General features: G+C 41.1%; 1 pseudogene; it reads right to left on the bottom strand.

Annotated features, from left to right (window-relative positions):
- Window positions 1-966: 966 nt before the first annotated feature.
- LOC125156730 (cytochrome c oxidase subunit 5B, mitochondrial-like) lies at window positions 967-1,356 on the bottom strand (annotated as a pseudogene).
- Window positions 1,357-14,622: the final 13,266 nt, after the last annotated feature.

Genomic DNA, 14,622 nt, shown 5'->3' with positions numbered 1-14,622 from the left:
TAAGATGGGAGGGACCTAGAAACTTTAAACTTTTGCATGGATCTTCAGGTCCCTAAATGTGATGGAGGTAACATTAAAACAAGCCCTGTAAATGTCAGAGCCCAGGGTGACTTGGAGTCTTATCTAGACCTCAAAGATAGAAACTATTAGCCTCAAATAACTAACAGAATTTTCTAATACACAATTTACTGAGCATACTGCCAATTGATTCATCAGCTTGAGTTTCCCTCACTTTGGAGGGGAAAATATTGAGCCATGCAAACACCATTTTAGCAGACACAAGTTGCTGGTCAACCCTAAGATACAGTTTTTACAGAATAAAGAGTTACAGACATTTATTAAGAAGAAAGCAGTCAAAACAAATGAAGATGGAGAATTGGTACAGTAGCAAATTACAGAAAAGTGAACAAGTATAATGTCAGAAGTAGAAACAAAGAAAACTGGAGATCTAGCGGAGGAATTGTATCCAGAAGCAGGTGTCTCTTTAAATAATAGATAAAGTTCAAAATAAGATAAAGGCCAAAAGAAAGAACATCCAAAATGGAAGATTTTTAAAATAGTAGTGCAAACCTAGAAATCTAAACCAACTCTGGAAAAAGAAAACTGTTTTGTTGAATAACAAAAAACTTTATTCCCCAAAATTAAAACTAAAATTACCTTATGATCCAGTGATTCCCACTTGGGTATAAATCCAAAAGAACTCAAAACAGTATCTCAAGGAGATATTTGCACACCTATGTTCATCACAGCATTGCTCACTGCTTCCAAGAGATGGTGGAAGCAACCCAAATGTCCTTTTACAGATTGATAAGGAAAATGTGGTGTGTGCATGCAATATTATTCAGCCTTTAAAAGGAAGGAAATTCTCACTTTTTTTTTTAACAGGAGAAGGAACTAATGCAATAGCTAGTCTTTACTGGAAAGAAGAAACTTTACAGAACATTTTGAGTAAGTTAGAGCAGAAGGTCAGTGGGCCAACTGGTGGGGCACCAGCTTGTAATGGGTTCCACAGTGAGGGCATGACTGAGACTTGCCTTTGTGCAGCCAAAACCAGATGACTGCACTACTGTCCTCTTCACAGATGCGGTCCATCGCTCACTTGTTGGTAATAGATGGGACTAAATTAGGGTCTTCCTTGGTGCCTGAAGCTGCCATTGGGCCTAGTATATTATATGGGTCCAGTCCCTTCCATGCAGCCATCATGACCTCCCTCTCCAGCCCAGTCACCTGCTGGTCTTCAGTAGAAACACCACCTCCAGATGCCATGGAGTGCACTGCGGCAACTTCATTGGGACCACAGGCCCTAAGGGCTGGCACAGCCAGTGCTCCAACTCCACAAAGTGAACTTGAAGCCATGATGTCCACTACAAACAGTGACACTTCCCAAAATTCTCACTTTTGGTACAACTGAGGAAACCTTGAAGACATTATGCTAAGTGAAATAAACCAGGCACAAAAGGACAATTACTGTATGATTCCATTTATATGAGGTATCTAAAGTTGCTAATTCAGGGGCGCCTACATGGCTCTATCCGTTAAGCATCCAACTTCGGCTCAGGTCAAGATCTGGCAGTTCGTGGGTTTGAGCCTCCCATCGGGCTCTGCGCTGACAGCTCAGAGCCTGGAGCCTGTTTCAGATTCTGTGTCTCCCTTCCTCTCTGCCCCTCCCCCACTCACGCTCTGTCTCTCTCTCTCAAAAATGAAAAACGTTAAACAAAATTAAAGTTGCTAATTCATAGGAACAAGAAGTAGAAAAGTGATAGCCAAGGTTGTGGCGAGTGGGGTGAGTGTTTAATGGATTTAGAGCTTCAGTGTTGCAAGATGAAAACGTTCTAGAGATCTGTTGCACAGTTATGTGAATATACTTAGCACTACTGAACAATACACTTCAAAATGATTCAGATGGTAAATTTAATGTTATGAGTTCTTCACCACAGTAAAAAAATCTATAAGACATAAAATTATTTCTTAAATGTGAATACAAAACCTAAAATTAATAAAAAGCATTATTAGTTGTAATAAAAATAGAATTTAAAAAGTTCAAGCCAAACCAAAACAAAACAAAAAAAAAGTCTGGAACTGAATAACCCAAGGGAAACCCCAAAAGTACTGGGTCTTCCCCCAGGTCCCAGTGAGTAACTGCCATATTTGGACACCTCAGTGTTGTTCTGAGCCAAAGAAGGTAGATAGAGCAGTTGTTACCATCCTGTCTCCAGCCAGCCAGCAGCAAAGGCAGGCCCCAGCCCTCTGCCTGTCCTGTGTATGGTGACTGGGACCTGAAACCTTCCTGCCTTCCTGTCTGCACCAGCCTGTGTCCTCCTTGAAGCTGTGTCATAAATAGGCATATGCCAGCACGTTGTTCTTTCTTAACAGCCTAAGGACCCTGATTTAGATCACTGGAATACTTAACAGTAGGCTGCATATCCCAAAGTTCAAAAAATAAATTTACTTATCTTTGTTTGAAATTATTAATTTGGAGAAGCCAAATTAGGACCTTTACTGAAAGAGATCACATGTTTTCATATAATATTGGGAAGCTGTTTTAAAAGGCATTTAGGCTCTCCTACATTCTCCACGACAAGATGGGAAAGTTTCTTTACTTAAAATGTTAAGACTGGCCAAAGATTTTCTGTGCTTTCCTAATAAAAAATCAAGTAAACAAAGCAAAAGCTCTGAAATGCAAACAAACCTGGAAATCTCTCACATCAATTAAAAAATTCTCCCATACAACAGGTAATAATAAAATTTTCTCACTTTTTAAAAAATATTTTAAAATATTTTTTTTTATTAGGTAAAGTCTACACCCAACATGGGGCTCTAACTCACGAACCCAAGATCAAGAGTTGCATGCTATAGCCAACTGAGCCAGCCAGGTGCCCCAAAATTTGCTCACTTTTCTATACCCAGGATTTGACACATGAAGAACAGGGTAAATAATTATTGAATTGATAAAAAAGTGAATGAAGCATCCTACCTTCTCAGGGGTTTTAATAAATAAGTAAGAGCTGACATCAGGGGCGCCTGGGTGGCTCAGTCGGTTGAGCGGCCGACTTCGGCTCAGGTCACGATCTCGCGGTTCATGAGTTCAAGCCCCGCGTCGGGCTCTGTGCTGACGGCTCGGAGCCTGGAGCCTGTTTTGGATTCTGTGTCTCCCTCTCTCTGACCCTCCCCCATTCATGCTCTGTCTCTCTCTGTCTCAAAAATAAATAAACGTTAAAAAAAAAAATTAAAAAAAAAAAAAAAGAGCTGACATCAGAGTGATTTCTCTAAGACCCACTAATTTTGGTCAAAACATGCTGAGATTCAGTGCTCCCACTGGGTAATTTCCAAGGCTCCCCTTAGTAAAATCATTTATATCTGTGGGACAAAAGGCACCCCGAGGGATTTAGACCTCCACCCACAAAGAGAACTGCAGATCAGATCCTGTCCACTGGGCATGCACATCCTGAACATGAACAGGAATTCACTCGGAACCCAGGTGGGGGAGGGGAGAGCTATGGCGGCAGGTCCAGGTTGTGGATGACTCTCCCATATGTTTCTTATTTTTAGGTAAAAATGCCTTTAAAAGTAATTTTATTGTGCTCAACTCAGAGCAGCAGCTATAAGACCAGGACGCCCAGATCAGCTGACTTCCGGTCTCACCTCAATCTTCTTTGGGGAATGTTTACAATAACCTTTGGATAAATCGCCTTGGGTTCCTCCCTTATAAAAACTACGTTTAATAATAGCACCTACCTCAAAAGTCCATTATGGGAATAAATGAAATAATGTATATAAAGCACTTAGTGAATATCTGGCATAGAATAAGCACTCACTAAAGGCCAGATTTTTTTTTTACTATTATGCAGATTGTGGCGTGGCCCTCAGTGTGTGTTATTCCAGAGATAACATGAACCATACATTTCTTAATGGGTGGCAAAGGACTTGACAGCTGACTTCCAGGTGCAAACAGAGACCAAGGGCACCCTGGTGTGTTAAAAGGCTGGTCCCTCCGAGAGCTTAATCATCCTGATTCCCCAAACTGTTTTCATGATGCAAGAGGAGCCAAACCTAAACCTAACAGAGATACACTGAGACCTCACAGAACCTTCCTGCGCCCGCCCTCCAATGTCCAGAGCATACAGCATCTGATGCAGTCACGCCACGGGAGGCTTGCACAGCCTGTCCACCAGCACATATTCTGAACACATGGGGCAGAGCTATACAGCTGCGGCTGACTCAGAGATGAACAGACTTCCAAAATGGAAAACGACACCATATGATTTCCCTCTGCATCTCCCTTTGAAATGAAAGCTTTCCATCATCCACCCCCTCCAACCCATCAGGTTCCAGCTGCACCAAAATGCATTTCTGGGATGAGTAATGGGTATTAGAACATCTGTAGACTCTTAGACGTGGTTTTATATTTGGGGACTTTCTGATTATTCCCACTCCATCCTGTATGGTCACACCCATATTAGCACCGCATAAATGGAAGCTGAGAGGATTTTGCAGTTCAGAGAGATTGCTTGTGACTGTCCCTTAAAGAGTTAAGTGGCCATGGCTGGCACGACTACAGGCGTGGATGCAGTGTGAGCCCTGCAGGAGGTGGAAGGGGGAATGAGGCGGGCAGGTAGCAGGAGGCACTGGAGAGCCTGCCTCCGGGGCCAGGCAGTCTAGGGCTGAGTCAGGCTTCCTGTGCCTCAATTTCCCCAAAGGTAAATGGGGATAATAACTGTGCCCACCCCACAAAGTTGTGCTAAGGATTAAATGTGTTAATATACAGTTAATGCTTAAAATGAGAAATGTATAGAGGCCTCCATCAAAGGGGAAAGAAGGCATATACATCATATGTACCTGAAGCTACAATAAGGCTGTCTGGTAGGAAGGACAGAGAGGTCTGGGAGGCTGGGGAGCCTTTGGGTGCCCTCATGTAGATCATGTGGGCAGTTACTCATGGTATCCATTTGTTGGGGGGGCGGGGCGGGCTCTGGATAACCTTTGAACCCTTCCAGGACTTTCCAGTGGAATGCCCTCCCTAACCACCTTACCTAAAGGAGGCCCCCATTACTCTCTCTACATCCCGTTTTCATCCAAGCACCAATCACTGCCTCTAATCATGTGATTTATTTTTTTACAGGCTTATTTTCTCTCATACCTGCTAGAAGATAAGCTCCAGGAAGCAGGGGCTTTCCCGTCTCACTCTGGTACATATTAGGTACTCGATGAACATGTGAGAGAGGGGGAAAAGAGAGGAAGAGTGAATGTAGAGAGGGAATCCAAAAGACGGAAGAAGAGGAGGGAAAAAGGGAGGGAGCAGAGGTGGAGGAAGGGAGGGAGCAAGGGAGAGAAGAGAAAACCTAAAATAGAAACAATCCTGTAACATCCCTCAAACCGCAGACAAAGCTGAAGCAAGGGCATCATGGCAACCACACCGAAGCTTTGCCCCTTCAGGCGGTGCCTCTGGAAACATGCACTGGCCAGCATTCAGTTAGAGCCCTGGCGCCATTTTTGTAACGACTAATTTCGGTCTGATAAAAATGAAGTTGCCACCAAACCAATAATTTCAATGTTACAAAGATTGTCAGATATTTTGTTAAAATTTTTCTGGTACATTTTCTTAAAGAAAGATGCATTTTAACCAGTCATTTTGGTCTACCTTTGTGACTTATTTATATATCATATTTTATAATTTTTAATGTTTATTTATTTTTGAAAGACAGAGATGGGCAGAGTGCAAGCAGGGGAGGGGCAGAGAGAGAGGGAGACACAGAATCTGAAGCAGGTTCCAGGCTCTGAGCCGTCAGCACAGAGCCTGATGCGGGGCTCGGACTCATGAATGGTGAGATCATGACCTGAGCTGAAGTCGGACGCTTAACAGACTGAGCCACCCAGGCGCCCCATATATTTTTAATTACTGCAGTGCTAAGTGGAAATTACTGTCTTTGGAGGGAGAATGCAGGGTTGAGATAGCTTCTTGAAGCTGGCTATAGAAATTCATATGATATTCCACCAAAAAAGAAATTATTACTTTACCTGGAACTCCCTGGTGCCCTCAGTCCTCAGTTTGAATTCTTATTAATCACATATTTATATGCCATTTACAGTAATTCTTCTAACCTAGTTCTGATGTAATCACAATATACAAGGTATTTTTAAAGCAACTCAAGATTATTTAGCTAAGAGAATCTTTCCTGTTAGATGTCCTTTAGAAATGAAGTTACTGGAAAATGCAGGGAGTCCCTGGGAGAGAAGTTAGGGAATCTGGGGAAAGCTTTTTAAACTAAGAGCCACCCCCATGCAGAGAAAGGCTCATTCTCTGCTCAGAGTTGGAGATGCCACCACAATGCAGCCTAACCACTGTGTGCATTTTTAGGGCTCGCGCGCTGTGTCTGCCCTGCTAGCGAGGACAGAGATGTGTTCTACTTGCCTTGAATCTCAACACAGGGTGTAATTACAGAATTCGAGACTATTGGGGGATGAAAAATTACACAACCCAATTCATTCATCTTGGAGGCAAGGAAAGGGGACAGCGTGGTTGGAGGAGGGGCCCTCTCTCGGGTCTCCTGTGGTCTCCCCAGGGTCTCCCTAGATGCCTCCCATAGCCCTATCCTGGGCGACAGTCCTGTCTCCTCCCGGGAGGCATTCTGCTCCCAGGCCCTCACCTGAACTTGGAGCCCTCTGCCCTCCTGCTGCGGGTTCTCCCTTTCCATCCTGTCATTTCTCTGAGTTGAGCTTTCTACCTCCATTACTATCAGAAATCTTCCTTTTATTCCTTCTGCTCCTAGATTTGTCCTATTTCTTATGACAAGAAAAAGAAATCTCCCACAGATGGAGGAGGGAGGATTTTTAAGAGTTAAAATGGACATGAAACAGTGATTTAAATTGTATTGACGCCCACCCCACACACTTTTCAAGGGTCACTGCTTTCTGCACAACACACACGGGTGATGAGGTCCTGTCCAGAGGGATCCAGAAGGCCCTGTAGACAAGAAGATCAAGGGTCACAGACTTCCTCTCTCGAAATGTGGTGTCTTAAGCCAGACCTTGATTTCCTTATCCCCAAAGGGCAGGCCAAGGTTCCTTGTCAAGGGACGTCTTAAAGGTCCCTCACAACATATTCCTTCAAACAGTTTTCTAACAAGATCCAAAGTCACTTCTCTAAGAAATACCAGCTTCTTAGAAAACCTTAACCTTCTGCTAAGGATTTAAAGTTATTACTAGCAGGTTGCAGTGTCTATCTGTCTAGCAATCACACACAGTCGCACATCTCAAACATACACAGGTACACAACTACTTCAACAATTCTGTGCACTATGAGAACCCAGGTTAAAGCTACAAAACTGAATTTCTCTGGCTGCAGCTTCAGCCGCTGTATAGGAATCCCAGCCTACGACCGTATCTCCAATAATTCAAGCATCTCCAGGGGTACCATATGCAGATTCCAACAAGCCAGCCAATCCAACTAATGAGCAGTGACTTAATTACCTCTGTTTTCAGCTTTTCTCGCTGTTGAAGTTACCTGTTGCTGCTGATATTTGATGCTGCGCTTAGGCCAGAGTTTCAATATTTGTTCACTCGACACATTTGCTCACCCCCATAGCCTCTTCTCCTCCAGTCCTCTGTCACCACCCCTCAGCACAGCTCGCGGCTCTCGGCACTGGCCGTGTTCTTCTCCTGCTTTGCACCCTGGCTCAGGAGATGTCCTCTCTCACCACTTCTTCCAGGTGACTCTACCCACTCTTCAAAGTTCATCTCAAGTGAAAACTTTCCATAAAGCTTTCTCAGCTTCCTTCCCAGACTGTATTTCTTTCTCTTATGAATCCCACAAAGGCTTTATGTCTCCTCTGTGGCAAAGCCAAACTCTGCACCGTACCGCAGTAGTTATATATTTGTCTCCAGAGATTGTGAGCTCTTTGAGGGCTGAGAACATAGATCACTCACCTCCGTCTCCCAAGAAACCTCTAGCTCAACATCTTCCTACAGGAGAAACAATCATTGAATGTCACTGATTGATTAACCATTCATTGTTAATTACCCTTCATCTTTGGACAACTGAAAATTTGCAAATCATCCCCTAGGCTTTTGGAAAGCACCTAGTTACATTTTTCAAGCTTCTAGGGTTGTCAATTATAGTTAAAGTTGTTGCCAGTCACTAGAATTTCCGGAAAATTGTAACATATATATTCTTACTCTTTCCACCCATATCTGTTTATCAATGAATCCATAAAACTTCAAACAGGTAACAAAAAATTTAAACAAATACGGTACAAAGAATCCACAACCCTAAACCCTGTGCCCCACGCAATATTACCCACCAGAAATCTGGGCTTCCCCTGGGGCTTTGTCTGTAGTGATTTCTAGGATGAGGCAAATCCTTTCAATATGCAACAAATGGTGTTAATATGAACCTTTTACTCCGGCCAGGCTATCCTTCTGGCACAATTACCAGCCCTTCTTCTAAAATACCATTTTGGAAACTACAGTAGGATCTCCACTAGTCATTAAATGTGTGCTTACTGAGTACACACTTTGAGCAATGTTCTAGCCATTTAATATTAACAAAATGTAAAAAAGCGCTTACTCTTGTAAGGCCTATATTCAAGCAGGTAAATACACAATAAATGTGACAGTCAAGTAAATTAAGTAGTATTTTAGAAGGTGAAAATGTTCTAAGTATAAAATAATAAGACATATCTCATTCTATATGCCAAAGATTAACTCAGGGGAACCATAGACTTAAATATAAGAGCTTATACCATAAAACTGTTAAAAGAAAACAGAGAAGATCTTCATAATCTTGGATCAGGCAGTAATTTCTTAGGTATAACATCAAAAGCACAACGATAAAAGAGATAATAGATAAGCTTGACTTCATCAAAATCAACAAATTGTGTGCACCATCAAGAAAGTGAAAAGACAGGGGCGCCTGGGTGGCTCAGTCAGTTAGGCGTCTGACTTCGGCCCAGGTCACGATCCCGCGATTGGCGGGTTTGAGTCCCACGTCGAGCTCTGTGCTGATAGCTCAGAGCCTGAAGCCTGCTTCAGATTCTGTGTCTCCCTCTCTGCCCCTCCCCCACTCATATAAATAATATATTTATATATTATATATTATATATTATATATAATTATATTATATATAACATATTATATAAATTATATAAAATTTTATATATATCGGTAAAAAATGATAGATAACTCAATTTAAAAATGGCAAAAGATTCAGATAGCATACTCTCTAAAGTAGTTATGCAAATGGGCAATCAGCACACAAAAATATGTCCAACATCATATGTCATTAAGAAAATGCAAAACAAAACCACAGTGAGATATCACTTCACACATACTAGAAGGGCTATAAGGGGCACCTGGGTGGCGCAGTCGGTTGGGCGTCCGACTTCAGCCAGGTCACGATCTCGCGGTCTGTGAGTTCGAGCCCCGCATCAGGCTCTGGGCTGATGGCTCGGAGCCTGGAGCATGTTTCCGATTCTGTGTCTCCCTCTCTCTCTGCCCCTCCCCCGTTCATGCTCTGTCTCTCTCTGTCCCAAAAATAAATAAACGTTGAAAAAAAAAAATTTAAAAAAAAAAAGAATTGAAAATACATATACACACAAAAACTTGTACAGGAATATTTATAGCGACAGTGGTCATAATAGCCAAAATGTGGAACCAACGCAAATGCTCATTAACTGATGAATAGAAAACAAAATTGTAGTGTATCTGTATAATATTATTCAGCCATAAAAAAGAATGAAGTATTGATACATACCACAACATCAAAAGCATTATGTTCCATGTAAGAAGCCAGTCAGAGAACACCACATATGATAGAATTCTATTTACATAAAATGTTCAGAATGGCCCAATATAGAGAAATGGAAAGTAGGTCTATTAGTCATTTGAAAAGCAATTGAGATGTCTCCTCCTCTGTGAAACCTTTCATGACAGAAGCAGGAAACCTAGAGATGCCTTATGGCATCATATTGCAATGACTGCCTAGAATGTAAGTTCTATGAAAGCAAAAATACAGTGTTTTGTTGTCTGCTGCATCCCAAACACCTAAAAGTGCTTAGCATATAATAGGGTTTGATAAATATTTATTGCATGATTGAAGGGATAAATGTGTTTACATGCCTACCCCTTCCTTCCCCATCAATAAACAATGTTCCTAATGTGAAGAAAAGGCCTCTTTCCATTTATTTTTGTGCCCCTAGTACCAATGGTAATATAATGCCTGGCACACAGTACATGTCCAATAAATTTTGGGTGAATTCATTAATCAATAAGAAGTACAAAAACTAAAACTGATTTTGTCCCACTATAAGAAAATAAATTTGAAGGCCAATATCTTTGATAAACACAGATGCAAAATCCTCAACAAAATATTAATAAACCCAATTCAACAGCTCATATTGTTAAAAGATATATAAAAGAATCATACACCATGATCGACAGGGATTTATTTCTGAGATGCAAGGATGGTTCAACATACTCAAATCAACGAAGGTAATATACCATATTTACAAATTAAAAGATAAAAATCATATGATCATCTCAATAGATGCACTGAAAGCATTTAACAAAATTTGGCATCATTTTATGATAAAAATTCTCAACAAATTGGGTACAGAGGAAATGTACCTCAACATAATAAAGGCGCTATATGATAAGCCCACAACTAACACCATACTCAATGGTGAAAAGTTAAAAGCTTTTCCTTTAAGATCAGTAAAATGACAATGATGCCCACCCTTGCCACTGTTATTCAACATACTACTGGGAGTCCCAGCCAAAACAGCTAGGCAAGCAAAAAGAAATAAAAGGCATCCAAATGATAAAAAAAAAAAAGAAGTAAAATTATCTGTTTGCAGATGAGATAATATTATATATAGAAAACTCTAAAGATATCATCATAAAAAATTATGACATAAATTCAGTAAAATTTCAGGTTACAAAACCAATGTTAAAATATCCATACTACCCAAAGCAGGATTCAAGCAATCCTGATCAAAAGTCCAAGGGCATTTTTCACAGATATAGAAAAAAATCCTAAAATGCTTATGGAACCACAAAAGACCCAAAATAGTCAAAACAACTTTGAAAACGAAGAACGAAACTAGAGGCATCACACTCTCTGATATTACAAAGCTACAGTAATCTAAATAGTATAGTATTGGCACGAAAACAGACAGAGATCAATGGAACAGAATAAAGTGCCCTACGGCCAATTAATTTATGACAAAAAAGCCAAGAATATACAATGGGGAATCTCTTTAATAAATTGTGCCAGAGGGAAGAGTTAAGATGGTGGAGTAGTAAGGGGACCCTCAACTTGTCTTGCCCCTTGAACACAGCTAGATAAACATCAAACCATTTTGAACACCTAGAAAATTGGTTGGAGGGTTACCAGAACAATCTGCATAATTTGAGGGAGAGAACACAACATGTACAAGGTGCAGAGAGGGGAACTGAGAGAAGGAAAAGCTGGAGGGAGCCCTTTTCATGGAGAAGATAAAGACAGAGGAAAAGAGAGAGAGCAGCACATCAGATTTGTGCAAGAAAGCACTCCCCCTGAAAGCAGCTAGAGAGAAAGAGTGGAAACACACATAAGGAACCGTACAAGAAAACTGTTCCCCAAAACCACTGACAGGGGAAAAGGAGAGGGTTTCAATATCAGCAGTTTTGTTTTTTTTTTTTTATAAATAGTGGAGCACAGAGTCTCAAGTTTCAGACATCAGCCCCTGGTGGTGCTCTAGTGAGGAAGAAAGGCAGAGCCCCAGGAGTGGACAGTGTGGTCTGAGGATCCCCTGGGTTGCATGGGGAGAAGCAGGTCCCCTTCACAGAGTGCATTTGGTAGAGGTGATGCAGCCTTTCCATGGGCAAAAGACATGGCAGGTGCCACCAAGCCACCATGTTCACCCATATAGAAACAAAGATGCTGGCTGAGGGCAGCAAATCCTGGCACTGGCTGCATGTTGTGAATAACCATAAAATCAGCTGCTGCTCCTGCACAGAGGCATTACCATTTCCTGGGACAAGCTAGTCATGGCCACAGCTCAGTGAGAACCACCCCCCAGAAGTTCACTGTGGGTCCAAACTGCGGAGGTCTCTGAGGTGTGGGGTTTTGAGACACAGCCATGCCTGAGATAAGACTCTGGAGGGAGGCACTCCCTGGCAGGAGGAAGACAGGGAACATATGGAAACTAGGGACACAGGACCGGTGGTTAATACAGTGTCTGTGAGGGCAGGAACTTCCCACTTTGGCAACTGGAGAGCAGGGTGATGTCATTTTCACCATTAGTCCACCAACACTGATTGACCCCAGTGAGCTAAACAGTGCCACCAAGTGGAGAACAGAGACATTACACCAAGTTGCACCTTCCCTGTGTCCTCCAGGCACAACTCCACTGGGGCAAGTCAGGTCTGAGAATAAGAGCAGCAGGCCCCTCCTGCAGAAGATCAGCACAAATCCCTTCCACAAACTTAGTCTACTGCCTGTAGACTGCTGTAAAGTTTCAGTTCTAGGGGAACCTGGACCTAGCTTCATTTGGGTTTTCTTGTTCGTTTTTGTTGTTGCTTTTTTATTTGTTGGTTTTTTTTTTTCTTTTCTTTTGTTTCTTGGATACAGAAAGAGCAATTTTTTTTTATTTTTTCTCTCTTTTTTTCTCTTCTCTTTCTTCTATAAAGCTTCTTTCTAACAAGCAGACCAAAACACACCTAGGATCTAGCTTCCTTTATATGATTTTTTTTAATTTTTAATTTTTATTTCATTCTGTTGTTGTTGTTGTTGTTTCTTCTTCCACCAAAATCACAAAATGGAGGAATTCAGCTCAAAAGAAAGAACAGGAAGAAATGATGGCCAAGAATTTCTTCAATGCAGGCATGAGTAAGATTCTGAACTAGAATTTAAAACAATTAAAAAGTTACTAATTGGGCCTGAAAAAAAGTGTAGAAGACACAAGAGAACCCCTTTCTGCAAAGATAAAAGAACTAAAATCTAGTCAGGCTAAAATTTAAAATTCTATACCGAGATGCAAACCTAAATAGAGGCCATAAAAACAATGGTGGATGAGGCACAAGAATAAATTAGTGATATAGAAGATAAAATTATGGAGAATAATGAAGCTTAAAAGGAGAGGGAAACAAAGGTCAGAGATCACAAAGGCAGACTCAGTGACTTATTGAAACATAACAACATTCATATCATATGAGTCCCAGAAGATGAAAAGAGAGAAAAAGAGACAGAACTTTTATGTGAGAAAATTATAGCTGAAAACTTCCCTAATCTGGGGAAGGACACAGACATCAAAATCCAAGAAGTACAATGAACTCCCATTAAATTCAACAAAAGCCGGCCATCTCCAAGACATGTCATAGTCAAAATCACAAAATACGCAGACGAGGAAAGAATCCTGAAAGCAGCAAGGGGGAAAACAGTCTTTAAGCCACAAGGGAAGACAGATCAGGTTTACAGTAGATCTGTGCATAGAAACTTGGTAGGCCAGAAGGGAGTGGCAAGATATATTCAACGTACTGACTGGGAAAAATATGCAGTCAAGAATCCTTTATCCAACAAGGCTGTCATTCAAAATAGGAGAGATAAAGAGTTTCCCAGACAAACAAAACTAAAGGAGTTTGTGACCACTAAATCAGGCCTAAAAGAAATTTTTTTTTAATGTTTATTTATTTTTGAGAGAGAGAGAAAGACAGAACATGAGCAGGGGAAGGACAGAGAGAGATGAAGACACAGAATCTAAAGCAGGCTCCAGGCTCTGAGCTGTCAACACAGAGCCCAACACAGGGCTTGAACTCACAAACCATGAGATCATGACCTGAGCTCAAGCCAGACAACCAACTGAGCCACTCAGATGCCTCAAGACCTAAAAGGAATTTTAAGGGGGACTCTTTGAGTGGAGGAAAAAAAAAAAAAGACCGAAAGCAACAAAGACTAGAAAGGACCAGAGAACATCACCAGAAACATAACTCAACAGGCAACACAATGGCACTAAACTCATATCTTTCAGTACTCTCTCTAAATGTCAATGGACTAAACAGTCTAATCAAAACATATAGAGTATCAGAATGGATAAGAAAATAAGACCCATCTACATGCTGCTTATAAGAGACTCATTTTAGACCTAAAGATACCTGCACATTGAAAGCAAGGGGGTAAGAACTGTCTAACATGTTAATGGATGTTAAAAGAGAGCTGGAGCAGCCATACTTAGAGCAGACAAACCAGATTTTAAAATTAAGATGGTGACTAGAGATAAAGAAGGGCATTATATCATAATTAAGGGGTCTATCTACCAAGAAGATCTAACAATTGTAAATATTTATGCCCCCAATGTGAAATACCCCAAATATATAAATCAATTAATAACAAACATAAGAATATTCATTGATAATAATACAACAATCGTATGGGACTTTAACACCCACTTACAGCAATGGACAGATCATCTAAGCAGAAATCAACATCAACAACAACAACAACAACAAATGGCTTTGAATGACACACAGGACTGGATGGATTTAATAGATACATTCAGAACATTTCATCCTAAAGCAGCAGACTACACTTTCTTTTCAAGTGCACATGGAACATTCTCCAGAATAGATCACATACTGGGTTACAAATCA

The sequence above is a fragment of the Prionailurus viverrinus genome, chromosome F2 (genome assembly GCF_022837055.1).
Source record: "Prionailurus viverrinus isolate Anna chromosome F2, UM_Priviv_1.0, whole genome shotgun sequence".
In the NCBI taxonomy this organism is placed as follows: Eukaryota; Metazoa; Chordata; class Mammalia; order Carnivora; family Felidae; genus Prionailurus; species Prionailurus viverrinus.
This window is presented reverse-complemented; position numbering and strand designations above follow the sequence as displayed.